Below are 15272 nucleotides of genomic sequence, written 5' to 3' on the forward strand. Positions count from 1 at the left end.
ACACACCAGAAAGCAAGATGAACGCTGTCCTCTCTAATGATGGCTGGACTCATTCTGCTGACGCTCTAGGGTTAGATCAAGTTTACCAACAGCAAAGAATTTCTGGGAAGTGTAAAATGTACTTTCTTCAGGGAAGGTAAGTCTAGTTATTAGAAACCACATTTAAAAACATCATCTCTATTGACAAGCAATGGTCCTGGGGCACCTACCTAGGATGAAAGCTGTACATAGCACCCATAATAATTGTACAACTCCTTCTTCATCTTTCAAACAAAGACATCCATGCCTGCTTTTCTGGCTGGTTGTGCAGATTAAATGAGATACTGTGTGCAGAGTACCCAGCACCGTGCCTGGAATGTAGTAGAAATTCAGTAAATAGTAGATGTTGTAATGATTATTACACTCCTTTAAGCCTCTACATCCATTTTTCATTTCTTCTCACTTCTACATCCATTTTTTGTTTCTTCTGACTTCTTCATACTGACTGTATTCTAGTAAAAACACATCTCTAAGGTCTATCAAAGGTATGGCTCTTCCTCTCTCTCTCTGAGGCGTCTGAGAATTCTTATATGGCTCACATAAGAATAGCTCAAGCTACAGGCAATAAGTAAAATTCTACCGTAGCTGGTAGAACATGTTAAAGGCTCACAATTTCAGTATTTTTGCCTTTTAGACTGTGGTTGGCCCCCTAAAGATGCCCACATCCTAATCTTAGAATGCATGACTATGTTATTTTACATGGCAAAAGGACTTTGCAGATGTGATTAAGAATCTTTAGTTGGGTAAATTATCTTGAATTATCTGGTGAGCCCAATGCACTCACCAGGGTCCTTGTGAGGGGGAGACAGGAGGGTCAGAATCAGGAGATGTGATGATGGAGGCAGAGGTTGGAATGATGCAGCTATGAGCCAAGGAATGCTGGCAGCCTCTAGAAGCCACATGAGGCAAGGAATGGATTCTCCCCTGGACTCCAGGAGGAACGGCCCTGCTGACATTTTGACTTTAGCCCAAAGAGACAGATTTTTGGACTTCTGACCTCTGGAACTATAAGAGCTCAAACTGTTTGTTTGAAGCCACTAGATTTGTAGTAACTTGTTATGGCAGCAACAGGAAACAATACATAGACCAACAATGAAACATGGATCACGAGTCCCAGAGGGGGCAATCCTTTCCCTCTAAACCCCACATGTGAGAAGAAAGGATACGGGGTCCTTGGCCTATGACTGTGTCACTTCTTCAGATGTCATTTCTTCAGAGTAGAAATGGACTGGTCACCAACAGGGCCCCAAACCTTTGAAGGATATAAAAGGAAAATAACTTCAGTTGGGGAATATAAAAGAAAGGACAGCAAGCAGGTGGAGGTTTAATGTGTATAAAAGTTGTAAGTCACCAGGATTTTTAAATATATATATATATATGTATATATACATATTTAATTTTAGAAAGGTTCAGAGCAATGACCTTGTAAGTGGATCAAGGATGCTAAGTAAAGAGTTTTTCAAATAAATACTAGAGAGGAATTGGAAAATGGTGACTTCAACTGAATTATGACCTAGTCTTCCAAGAAGGAATAAAAGCTCCAGCTTAGAACACATTAAGGATGTTTTAAGGCCATTAAGAAACAATCCCTCCACAACTAGAAGGACCTGCAACTAAGATATACAACTATGTACAGGGGAGTTGGGGGAGATAAAGCAGGAAAAAAAAAAAAAAGAAACAATCCCTTCCTTGTGGCAGCCCCAGAGCTCTCTCGTGACCTCACGAGGAGTGTGGCCTGAGTCTAGGCTGGCCCCGCCCACCGTGTGTGAGCCACATTCGTCAACTCCAGAAGGACGTGGTCATTTGAGAGTGTCCGACGTGTTCTATCGAGCTGGCAGAGAGACCTGAAGAAAGCAGAAAGGAAGGCAGAGGTTGCTGGCCATCCGGCTGACACCCTGGACTCCTATTTGGTTCATGTTGTCCCACTTTACAAAAGGCCCCCTGCTCTCCTCTCTTTAAGCAAAGTGCTTTTCAGCCAGAGCTGCTGATAGACGGAAGAAGGCCTTTCAGCTTGCTCCATCTAATATTTTTTAATCGTGCTAGCTCAGAAAACATATAGAAAAACAATCATTAAGAATGATTTTCTAATGTGTATGTGTGTATATATACATAAATATGTACGCAAACCTACAAGCACAGGATATCTTAGGTGGGATACAAGTGAAATTGGTTCACAGTGGGTACTTTTGTGGGTAGCTTGGAAAAGCAGCAGGGGGACTTTATTTATTCATAAGTTTTTAAGTGGTGCTATTAAGGGTGCTTTTTCTTTTTTTTTGCACAGTTTCAGGTTTTTTTTTTTTTTTCCCAAATACATCTCTTTTCTGACAGAAAAGAAGTCTTTCCTTTTGGCTGAAAAAGTGGTAACACCACACAGCAGAAAACAGATCAAGTTCTGATTGCGCCCATTGAAGTCTCCTGAATTAAGTCCTTTCTTCTTACAACCGTATTATCCTGGACCAGTGAATGGCTAATCTGTCTCATAGAAATGCAGAATGGCACGCCTCTATTTCAGGTGTTCTAGCGTGGGACTTCTCAATCTGAAATGTGCAAATGAATCACCCAGGATCTTGTTAAAATGCAGCTTCTGATTCAGTACGTCCAGAATGGGGCCGAAATTCTGCATTTCTAACCAGCTCCCAGGCGATGCGGATGCTGTTGGTCCACGGACCAGCTGTGAGTTGCCAGGGCCCAAATCATTGTCAGACAGGGTATCAAGTCACACGTTCTGATTTAGGCATCAGAACACAGAGGCCGGCAACTGTGTGGACCTCAAACCAGCAAGTCAGAAGCTTCCCAAAGCTAGGACCAAGGTCTGCCGACGATCAGACAGCTGACTCCAAAACTGGATCAGATAACTGATGCTCAAGTTCCCAGGGCCCCCAAGGCTGAAGGCAGTTCTTTGAGGCCCACTGATCTCAGTGCTGGAACATTTAAACAGTGCTGCCACAAGCACAAACTGTCTAGGTTTAAACATCAGCTCTCACTTCTTTACTGCCTTTTACCATAAATGGAAAGGCTTCCCCTGGGAGATCCCTGGGGACTTTACACTGCAGCGTGGTCACTGCCATTAGCACTGATATTACAGTAAGGGCCGTGATGCCAACGAGCTGGAATGTTTGTTCCGAACACCAGGATGTCCAATTCTTTGTGATTACCCTTCAACGAAAACCTCGGGTATTTTGAAACTGACACACTTATTTAAAAAATTAAATACTAGATATCAGCCAAAATCTGAGGGAATTTCCCACCCTGAATTGTGCATGCCAAAAGTAACCAAACCACTGGTTGTGTTTCCCTTTTTTATTGCTGGCATGCAAACAACGCAAGCATCGTAGCTTATGCTGGAGATACGGTATCACCCCTAACCAAGACAAAAGATCAAAACAGGCATTGTTCTAGGACTCTCTGTTCTATGGCCAGAGAGTTCTTGAAGGATTTCTGCTTGCAGGTCCTTGGAGTACAAATTGGATTCCTTTCAGTCCTCAGTGCACTTGTTCCTGTAACCAACACAATTGATAAGGTCTTGGCCACCCAGTGTTGTCTGTGACATTTCTTCTCTGCAATTCCAGCCATAAAAAGGCATTACCGGGGGCCGGCCCTGTGGCCAAATGGTTAAGTTCACGCGCTGGCCGAGGTTTCACGGGTTCGGATCCTGGGCATGGACATAGCCACGCTGAGACAGTGTCCCATGTAGCAAAACCAGAAGGACCTACAACTAGAATATACAACTATATACTGAGGGGATCTGGGGAGAAGACGAAGAAAAAAAAAAAAAGGAAGATTGGCAACAGATGTTAGGTGCCAATCTTTAAAAAAAAATAATGTATTGCCCATGCTGAGGTTTCCCTTCTTGATGAGATGACAGGGGGCAAATCTCTGCCTCCATAGATTTCTGGGCTTCTTGCCAGTCTCTTTAGGGCCATTTAGAGATTCAGAATCACAGAAGCAGATTTTTAACGAATTTTGGAAATCAACAAGCACGATCTCTTCAATTTACTGATGAAAAACTCATGGCCAAGAGGAGTGACGTGCCCATGGTCATCCAGTCAGTTCAGGCAAAGCCAGAACTAGAACTCTGTCTTCTGAACCCAAACCCATGCTAGGTCCACTGCCCTCAGATCATGGCTGACGCTGGGGGGTCTCCCATCCCACACAGGAAAAGCGACATTCCAAAATCTCCTTCAAAGTCAAATCCACCCACAGGGCGCGGACACCATCTTGAGAGTCACTTGCTGAGAATCTGAATATCTGAACACTATCTAAGTATCTAATTATTAGATTAATAGCCAAAAGAACTTCACAGAGTTCAAGAGCTGACTTTACTTCTAACATTGAGTATGTAAATGAATGACTCAGGAGTTCCTGGGTGATATTTCCTAATACATAAAATGATGTTAGCAATAGATTATCTCCTGCTTCCCAAGGTTATTAGGAAGGTCTTTGGGAGGAGGTGTTATTCTACCAGTCCCTGCATAGATGGGTTTGGTGTCCACACACGTGGGTTTGATTCTTGCTGACTGGCAGCAGGCTTTGGACATTCCTTTAACCACTCTGGCCATCAATTTTCACGTCTTTAAAAATGAGGCAAAGACTTCTATGTCGTAACTTTGTGGAGGAATAAAATTAGATAGACGTTAAATTGAGCGTATAACACAGGGCTGGGCACATAGTTTGCTTTCAAAGATGGGCCCCTGCATTCTTCCCTCATCATTTTCTTTTCGCTTCCCTAACTAGACTTCACCTTCCCCACGGGTTTGGTTTCTTGAATGAAAGGCTGACACACAGGAGACACTCAATAAATGCTTCCGTTTTATTTCAAGAGCAGAAGAGAACATGATGCTGGCCTGTGAGCTTTTACTGCCTGCAGAAAAACAAGAAGATGGGCTAACATGTCAAGCACTTATCATGTGCTAAGCACTTTGCGTGTGTTCTCTCATTCAATCTTGATGGCATCTCTATACCACACACGGGATCACGAAGCTCATTTCACACCTGGGGATGCAGAAGCACCAACAGATTAACTTAGCCCAGGTCACAAGTCTACTAAGGGGCAGAGCTGCCCTTCAGAACTCTTCCCACCTTTGAGCCACGTTTACAGACTTGCCACCTTTTTGTGCTCTCAGGCTCTGATCCCACATCACTTCTTCCAGAGTCCACTCTAGCAAGGAACTGTGTTTCTAGTTTCCTTATGGAATTTTTTTCTCACCATGTGTATTCATTTGCTAGGGTTGCCATAACAAAGTACCACAGATTGAGTGACTGAAACAACAGAAATTTATTTCTTCACAGTTCTGGAGGCTGGAAGTCCCAGATCAAGATGTCAGCAGGTTTGGTTTCTCCTGAGGCGTCTCTTCTTGGCTTGTAGATGGCTGTCTTCTCCCTGTGTCCTCATAGGGTCATCCTTTAGTCTAAGTTGTCCGTGTGCTAATCTCCTCTTCTTATAAGGGCACCAGTTATATTGGGTTAGAGCCCACCGTGATGACCTCATTTTAATTTAATTCCCTCTTTAAAGACTCTGTCTCCAAATAGTCACATTCTGAGATACTATGGGTTAAGACTTCAATATAGTAATTCCGGGTGGACATAATTCAGCTTATAACACCGTAAGTAGCATCACAAATGTGTGTCTCCTCCTAAACAATTTCTAAAATCCACAGGTGTAGAAATAGTAGATAGGGGCCGGCCTGGTGGCACAGCAGTTAAGTTCACACATTCTGCTTTGGTGGCCTGGGGTTCACCAGTTCAGACCCCAGGTGTGGATCTATGCACTGCTTGTCAAGCCATGCTGTGGCCAGCATCCCACACATAAAGTGGAGGAAGATGGGCACGGATGTTAGCTCAGGGCCAGTTTTCCTCAGCAAAAAGAGGGGGATTGGCAGCAGATGTTAGCTCAGGGCCGATCTTCCTCAAAAAAAAAAAAAAAGAAATGATAGACAAAGCTTGGGGGAAGGGTTGAGGGCATAGTCTCTGCCTAGAAAGACGCACAGATTTCTCTTGGAGCACCTTTCCGTGACCCCTTCTGCCCCCTTGAATGATTTTACTATTTGGCCATTCCATACACCATTTATATTCTTCAACAGGCCCTTTCTACTCTTTGTTCCTGCTCCGAATCACCACACACCTGCTCCATGGGTTGTGTTCTGCCCAAAGATGCTTGGATTAGGGATGAATTAAGTGCTGAATCCAGCTCTGAGTCCACTTGCCAAGTCACGGGGCACAGGACTGCATCTGCCTAAGAATGGGCTGTCTTTATCTTGACACAAAGAAGCATATCTTTCTAATTGGTTTTCCCAAATGGATGTTTTTTCTAATTTGCCCAAAGTCACCATCTAGGCTGACGTGGCGCTGCCCCTGCCTTCTCCCCACCCACCTCTTTCTCAGCCCTCTGAAATTCGGCTTTCTCCCCAGACTGCTGTCTCACAGCCCCCATTTCACTTACCCAGTCCAGTGGCTTCCTTTCCCATCCTGCTCACCAAGCCATGCTGTGGCAGCATCTCACATAGAAAAACTAGAAGGACTTACGACTAGGATATACAGCTATGTACTGGGACTTGGGGGAAGAAAAAAATAAAACTGGTATTGCACAATGTAAATATGAATGGTAAAGTTTATGCTAAGAATGAAACATTTTCATCTTCTTTACTTAGAATGACGTCAAATAGCAAATAAAAAAATACCACAAGTTGAGAGAAGTCTCACTGGGCAGAGCAAAAATTCATCACTGTTTTACGTGTTATTTAGGATCTCATAGGATCACATAGGATCTCACTAGTCATTTTAACAGGTATCTTCAATCTGTACAGAATCTTTTGTTGCTTGACTAGTGAGGGAGATGCTCCTGGTAGCCTGCCCATGCCTGCAACGCTGTTCCTAGGGCTATTTTTCTGGCCGTGGTAGCCACGAGCAGAACAAGCCAGAAATGATAGAGAATTAATAGCCTAATGATAGCCTTCCACCAATGATAGATGGGGAGTTGGGAAACAAATACTCCAGCCTAGTTGGTCTTCATTTGGGGTCACTCTGGGATAACACTCTCCCAGGGGTCTCCAGCAGGATGGAGCTCCACTTCCTATAGTGGTAACTAGTTTGACAGCATATTAATTGGCTTCCTACCCGTCCTCACCTGTCTCTCTCTCTCTCTCTCTTCTCCCTATTGGTGTTTTCAGGGATCATCTTCCAAATAAACCACTTCCACTCAAATTTTTCTCTCAGGGTATTCTTCTAGGGGAATCCAAAGACAATCACCAAAATGAAATCCTAACTAAATGTGATGTGAACACTAGTAGGTCTGAACTATACAAATCTGTTCTCAGGATTGAGCCTAACAACCATGCTAGGTGTGTCTGCACACGTGGCTATTTTCACCGGCTACATATTTTGTGGGGCCCCAGGCAAAATGAAAATTGTTTAAAAGCAGGTGGAAAAGTGTGGTTAAACATACTGTATTATAAAGCTTTTTCCTTTCTTCTGCAGTCTCTCTACTTGTCGTGGTACTTTTTTATTTGCTATTTGACGTCATTCGAAGTAAATAAAAATGAAAATGTTTCATTATTAGCATAAATTTTACCATTCATATCTATATTGTACAACACCAGTTTTATTTTTTTCTCCCCAAAGCCCCAGTATATTGTTGTATATCCTAGTTGTAAGTCCTTCTTGTTCTTCTGCATGAGACGCCATTGCAGCATGGCTCATGAGCCGTGTGTAGGTCCGCACCCAGGATTCGAAGCTGTGAAGCCCAGGCCACCAAAGTGGAGCATGGGAACTTAACCACCACACCACTGGGCCGGCCCCTGTGCAACGCCAGTTTTAAATGCAAATATGAGAGCATGTAACTCATACGCAGAATCACCAAAATGCCATAATTCATATTTTGCAGCCCACGTATGTGTACATATTTTGTTCTTACCAAAACAGTAGGAGTGCTGCACAACACTAACTCGACCGTTTTTATTTCACTTCTTGATATAAACACATTTCACCAACAGTCCCTACCTTTGGCTTACTGAAGAGTGAAGAAGGACTGAAAAGAAAAAGAACTATCATTTGCCATGTCTTTCTATGTTTCCGTTTTCAGCATAAGTATTTGGCTAATACAGGGAAGTAACAAGAATGAGAAAGGCTGTGATAGGGTTCCTTGGTCACCTGTGCTTCCTAGAAAACTACTGCCTTCTTTCTGCATTGGACGCAAGATCTGGTTCAAATGGAAAGTGTGTCCTCTTGGGACGGGCAGTTTCCTTCCTCTTTCCCGCCCCCACTTGCTCAGTCACAGACATGCTTACCTTGTGTTTGCCTTGACTCTTCCCTGGACTCCCACACTTCATGGGTCCTGTGGAACTCTGTGCTCCTGGGGCATCACAAATGCTACATATGAATGGGCAGCAAGGACCAATGGACACCCGTATTGCATGTAAATACTCAGCTCACATGCGTGCTCCACTGTCCCGTTGGACTTCCCTCACAAAACACAAGTTCAAGGATAGCATCATTAAGGATTTTAACATGGTGACAGCCAACTGTTAAACCAGGTGTGGGTGCCTTCTGAGAGGGGGGCCTGTAACTGCACAGACCACCTGCCCACGACAACGGCCCTCAACACCAGGCCCAAAAGAGGGGAACGCGGCACGCTGAACACCCCGAGGTGGGAATCACGATTCTGTATCATAACCATGCTTCACTCGACGGGATGACCAGGGACAAGGCACTGAACTCGTGGTCATCAGAGTCCTTATAAAATGAGGGTCTTACATATGATATTTACAAAGGTCTTATTTCTAAAATTGAACAGGGCTCCTTAAAGTTCTTTATCATGTTCAGGCAGGTGTTTTTTAAGACCTAGAATGAATTTGAAGAACACACCAGCCCCTTTCTTTGGGGTTCCTCTGCTCTCTGGTGCTACTTAGAAAAGTGAAAAAAATCTGACAGCTTTAGAACATATTTGGCAAAAGCAAAATCCTTTCTAGATGTTAAGATAAATTTCACTGTTATTTTTCTCTGAAATGCTTAGGGTTTGCAGGCTGTCCACTGAACAGTTTTTAAGCCCGAGTGCACCCACGAACACACACACACAGACACACGCATGCCCTTGGCTTCGCCTCGGGCCCACATCCGCTTGGCGTTGTCCCTGACACTGCTGTGCCCCTGGACATGCAGCTTGTTGTGTTCTCTGGTTTCCAGCTGGCTCCCTGCACCTGCCTTCACCTCTTGTCGGTTGCCGGACTGTCTGCTGGTTTTCCGTAGCAGGCCTGTGGAGGAACACAAACATTTTGCCTTTTCTGAAAAAGACTTCCAGCGTGTGTGTGTCTAACTTCCTAGAAACCAGGGCTGTTTTCTCTTGCCAGGCGCCACAGCGGGCCTTCCTGTGCAAGAGGTCATTTCAATAAGGACTCCGGGCTTAGTAAGCGCAGAAAAGAAGGTCGTTCTCAGACAGGATGTTGGGAAGACGCCCTGAGTGAGCCTTGCTGGGCAAGAGACGCCAACGGGACCAAGAATGCCGGCCCGGCCCCCAGGAAGTTATTCATGAGCCTGCGCTGTGTGATAAACGGGCAACCAAAGCCTTTTTTAAACAACAAAAATCACAATGCTCCAAATTCCAGAAAATCCTCAAACAATGGCTGGACATTCCTTATTCCCCCTTTGCTTATTTGTGCACCACATACTTTCAAAGAAACCAGAAACTGGAGTTCTGACTTGGGTTTCAGAGCAGGAATAAAGTGTGTGAGGACTTGCGCCCGCACTAGCCGTGCCCCCCGGGGCTGTCCCCTCTTGAGGGGACGTGAGTCTCCTCTGGCTGTGCCAGCCCATTGTCCGGAATCCCTTCTGCTCCCGGGAGCCACGCTGGGCTGAAGGCCAGCATGAGTAGTTTTAATCCTGATCAGCGGGACAGGGTCAGGAGGCGAGAGATGCCTCTGTGTGTCATGCTACCAAGAGATGTAAACTGGTCAGGTTAGAAGGTTCTTCCTGAATAAACAAAAAGACTATCTGAGGAACTAGAAATTTCCTATGTGTCTACCTGACTTGAAAGAAATATCAAAGCCCCTTGAGGGTACATGTTTTTTATTAAATTATAATATATATTATTATGTATATGTATACATACGTATACATAGATAATGTATATATAATTATAAATAATGTTCTGAATATTCTAAATATAAATATCTGGAGAATATAAAATTTAATTCTGCAGATAGGGATATGTGTATCACCTTCCCAATACTTGTTTATTGGCGAGACCAATTTTTCATAAGAAGGAATCGAAATTCTCGTTTGTCATTTTTCTCGCTCGTTCGGTAAAGTTGTGCTTCAAAATTTTATTATGATCTTCCCTTTCCGACTCCGCCTGCACACCGGAACCCCTTTTCCTGCTCTGTTTTTTCTATAGCACTTACAACTTCTAATGTGCCGCACAGTTTATTTATTATTGTTTACCATCTGTCTCCTACACTCCCTTTCCTCCCTTATAATGTGAGCTTCCAAGGCAACAATTTTTGTTGTTGCTTCCTCATGCATCTCAAGAACACAGAACAGTGACTGGCACATACTAGATGCTCAAAATTAATTTATGAATGAATGAAGGCATCTGCCTTGATTTCAAAATTCAAAAGCATCAGATACATATACAGCACCGATGAACACTGCTGGTGAGTGTGGATCTAAATGGAAGGCTGTGCTGGCATTGGGGTGCGGGTACTTTCTGGAGGATAGATGGCTCCAACTTACAGGCGCATAATTAAGATTTAACAAAAGAGGTGTTGGGAGTGTAGAAAAAACAGGATAGATTTCAATAGGACAAACGGACGAACTCAGATCACCTGGAACACAACAGAATTGAGCCCATGAGGACGCTCATCCCTCATCAGGGATCTCTAAAGCCAGTTATCTGGGGGGACTAGTTTCCGTATTGCCTGCTTATAGGACTCAGGCTACATAGAAAGACTCTTTATGATCTTCCTATGTTCTCTTTTTCTGAGATTCTGCGAATTTCTCAGTCCATTTCCCGGGGACAGGAATTCACACCATGTCAAACCTCCTGACAATGCTGGCAACACAGCTGGTGAGAAAGGGACTTCAGACTTAGATCAAGGAGAGATGGAGGAGGGTGCGGCTGAGGTCAGAAACCAAGCCGGACAGCCTGGGGAAAGAGCTGCAGGGAGGGCTGGCACTGCGCTGCTCACTTGCTCTGTTTTCTACCAGACACTTTAATTCTGCAGAGCTCTTCAGCAAGGCTTTTTCTGGCAATGCTCAGATTATTCCTAAAATCAACACAATGTATTTTGTAAAACTCCCTCCGTAGACTGTGATGGAGGGATGGAGGCCTTGGGGGAGTCACAGGACTCAAGAACTGGAGGCAGGTTGTGACATCGAGTCCATGAGGAGAAAGACGGGATGGCTTTTGGGCTGAGATCTTAAATTCCATCCAGTTTACTAAATCCCTATCCTGCTTGTTCACCTGCCCAGCCCCTAAGCAGATGCACGGTCTGCTATCTTCTGTCCATTTTGTAGGTTGTCTGTTTTAATTAGACCAGTGAGATCCTAAAACTATCTTTGGTTTTTCTAGATAAGATGTACCTCCATTGAGGTTATGGATATGGATTGTTTGGTGTCACAAAGACACAAAAGAAGGCTCCTTTTGACATTGTTGGGTGGGGTGGAACATGCTATATATTTCCCATCTTTAAGACAGTAATATCGTTAAGAATGAGGACCACTGTTAATTGAATCATAAATCACCATCCCCACCAACAGCAACAAAAGTCAACACAAATCTATTTATAGGCAAAGATAGCTTGGAATTAAATTTGGAGTTGAATTTGAGAAGGAGGGTTGTCTGACTTTCGAAGGCCAATTTAGAATGAGGCAGCCCCACTTCCTGTTGGGTGGGGGACACTTTCCACCTTGAAAATGAACATTAGGTGGAGGCAGGGAGATGCCAGGTGTTTAAAATTTCAATCTTTTTGCCCAGGGCGAGCACCGATCCTGGCATTCACCCCTGGCACACTGATGATGAGGTACTGGGCTGGAATCTCTGGCTGAGGGCTTTTGCTTGGAAAGTTAGCAGGCAAGCCCAAAGACGCTCCTAATAGGCATGATAGCTTAATTATTACTTTAATCAGAAGGTTGAGGTTTCTTAAAGGGCAGCTTCTTTTCCTCAATTTTTTTTTCGTCCAACTTGCTGCACTCACAGCTGACTGCTCATGGCACAGTTCAGGAGGCTGTTTCTGTTATGAGAGGGCAAGTAGCCAATTGGATCTTAAACCAGCTTGTGGCCTGTAAACGAGATGTACTCTAATTAAAGGAGGGTAAATGGAAGCACCAGCGAAGGGGAGGAAGCTGAACCTGGGTATGGAGTTGGTTGACTTGAATGTTAACTACTCATTGAAATGGAGTCTAAAACGAGAAACGACCTTTCTTCAGCATGCTTTTCATTGGCTGCTTGATCTACAAAGGAATAGAGATTTTGCCCAAGATAAGGGGTAGTGACAGCCTTGCCTTGGTTCACTGGAGTTGAGTAAGCTTGCCAAAAAACTGAAGGGGGTAGCAGAGAGCATCTGCTTTTTAAAAAGAGTCTCAAATGCAAAACTAATGTACCATATCTTGTTTTAGAAACATACACTCCACAGCAGCTCCACTGCCATCTTTCTGTTTGTATAGTTAGTGTGGCTCATTTCAAAGCTCTACCCCACTCTCCCAGCTGCCCCAGCTGCACTGCATTAAACTGGGGCAGCTTCTAAATCAGCCGTTTGCCCAAGGCCAGGGTGCCTTGCTTAGAGCAAAAACGTAAAGGCAGTGGCCCCTCTCTTCCCTGTCCAATGGCCTTACTCAATGTGAATTTTCAGGTTTCACTTGCACCCAACTCTACCCAGGGCTTGTTTTCCTGGGAGCTTCAGGATTTCTTTACAGATTGTGAGCCTAGAGGACTCAACTGTTCCCCCATCCTGATAGCTCTGTATTCTATTTTCAGCCTCTGCGCACGATAACCCTTTTGTTCTTTTTGGAGCCCTCATGCTGACACGGCGTCCTCCTCCTCTATAATCTGTCTGTCTTTCTGTATATTTATCTCTGCAGGAATGCAACTCCAAAGAAACAGAAGTCAGCTACAGGTTGATTGCCTGCAGCCTAGTTGGCTGTTTATGTCTACACAGAGCATTCACCCCAGAAAGGAACATGTACAGCTCCAGGCATCCCAGAAAACAAAACCATCCCAACATCAGGTAGGCCAGTCAGGCACACAGGGAGCTCACAACAGATCTGTTTTTTCCTTTGTATGAGAACAAATGGTGCCCATGAGTGCCCAGACTTGAGTCGGGAAAAAGGAGGGTATTAGGAGAAACAAAACAAGTGGTGTTGCAATCTGGCTTTTTTCCTTTCCCAGGGCTCCTGTACCCCGCCCTCAGGGCAGCCAGGCCAAGAATAGGAGTTGATTCTTGACTGGAAAGTTCCAAATGAGACCCCTGAAGGTTCTGCTCCAGAGTTCCTTGGAAGGGAGAGGGGGTTGTGTGTATCTTCCCCACTGATCCAGAAGTCCCATTTGTGGTTTCTGATGAGTCCGTTGTGGTTGTGTAACCCATTCCAAGTTCCTAAAATAAAGGTGATTAACAGATTATTCAAAAAGGAAGCTTCTGGAAGCTGATAAAAATTGACTGCTTTAGGTTCAGAGGCAGATTGGAGTTTTATGCTATTCTTCCACAGAGCCTTTTAAATAGACGTGATGAAATTTGAAAAGGCAAGGCAAGGTCTAAGGGGTGTAATAGTGTAAGAGGCTGGAGCTCTCTTGCTTTGAACTGTTCTCTAACCACAACGATGGTCAAATGAAGTCCCAAAGCACAGATCCTGAGCCGCCCATCCTCTCCCTTCTCACATCTCCTTTCCCTCTGTTTTCCATTTCCCAGCTAACTTCAGTCATCCTGGTGTTGTTGCTTTTCCCAGAGGTTAAATTTCTTAGTGCAAATAAAAGTTTCCTCTCTCGTGGCTACGCTGTGAGAGAGTACCCATCTCAACCATGTAGCCAGTCCCCTATTACCCGGGTGACATCCTAAAGCTGAGCCATCAACTATCTTGTACAGACAGCCTGCCCAAATTTACATAGTCTGCCCAATCCCAGATGGAGTGTCCTACGCATTCCCTTCTACCATGATAGCTTACAGGTTATTTGTCTGGGCACTGCCTCCATTTAAGGTGGCAAATTCTTGATTATTCTGTTACTTTTCTCCGTCACTTCACGCTCTGCAATCTTGATTAGCTGATATGTACTCTGGCCAAGCTCTCAGGGTAAAATCCTGGAGTGTCCCTTATCTGTATGTCTCTTAGACAGTCCAGATTCAGGGGCCCAGCCAGCCTCTTCCCGAAAGACACTGGAAAAGACATCATTAGCTGTCTAGCTGTTGCTGCTGGAGCTTAGACAGGGCACCCCGGAGTAGTGCAACACTGCACGTGTGTTTAAATGAGTCAATGCCTCCTGTAGCAACAGGCCTGAGGCAGTTGAACTTGGAAACATATATCTTATGCCTGTACATACAACAGAGTGTGACCATCACCAAAGGGAGTGAAAAACCAACAGTTCCAGTGATGAAGAGAGATATACACAAACACATATGGTAAAGGGCAGTGTTTATTAATAATAATGTGTAATTACAGACCCAAATAAAGGGCACAAAGTGGGAGCACAAAGAAGGAAGAAGTGACTTCCATTTGAGGGGGGAGTCGGAAAAGGATGGGGATCAAGGCTTCTTTCACCTGGGCCTTGATGGCAGGGTCTTGAAGGGGCTTTTACTGAGTGAGTCAAATGAAAACTCCTTCAGGGTAGCTGTTTCCCCTGGCTCCTGGCTGCTGCCCCAGAACTCTGCTCTCTTATACAATTGTGAGTTTGAGGTCTTCTGGAGAAAGGACTCCCAGGCAGGATTGATATTCTAGAGATAAATAACCAGTAAGGCACAGGCAATAACCAATGGGAATGGACATACTGGAAACAAGCAGTCTGGTGCAGGTCCACTACCATCATCCCCACTTCCAGGCGTGCAGCTGGTGGGGATGAGAGAAAGATGTCAAAGAAGTCAGGGGGCAGGGAAAGGTTTGGGGGCGGGGGGTCCACGGTAATGATACAACCACACTAGTGCCTGGTTGTTTTCTCTCTCTTTTTTTAAAGGGAACCTCTGAATTTGATCTAATGGGTATGTCTTGTTTTTATCATTAAGTAAAAACGATACAAAAAGTATCTACTAATTTTAAAAGAA

The 15272-nt window shown here is 44.4% G+C and overlaps 1 protein-coding gene across 1 annotated transcript in view; it reads right to left on the minus strand.

Annotated features, from left to right (window-relative positions):
• Positions 1 to 1473: 1473 nt before the first annotated feature.
• Positions 1474 to 15272, minus strand: part of TMEM170B (transmembrane protein 170B) — a 78508-nt gene continuing 64709 nt past the window's right edge. Inside the window, exons 3-4 of the transcript XR_006885373.1 lie at positions 8322 to 9284; positions 1474 to 1883 (exon numbers count right to left, since the gene is read on the minus strand). The gene's annotated coding sequence lies outside the window, so the exon portion shown is untranslated. The remainder of the gene's footprint in view (positions 1884 to 8321; positions 9285 to 15272) is intronic.

This window comes from Equus quagga, chromosome 15, assembly GCF_021613505.1.
Source record: "Equus quagga isolate Etosha38 chromosome 15, UCLA_HA_Equagga_1.0, whole genome shotgun sequence".
NCBI lineage: Eukaryota > Metazoa > Chordata > Mammalia > Perissodactyla > Equidae > Equus > Equus quagga.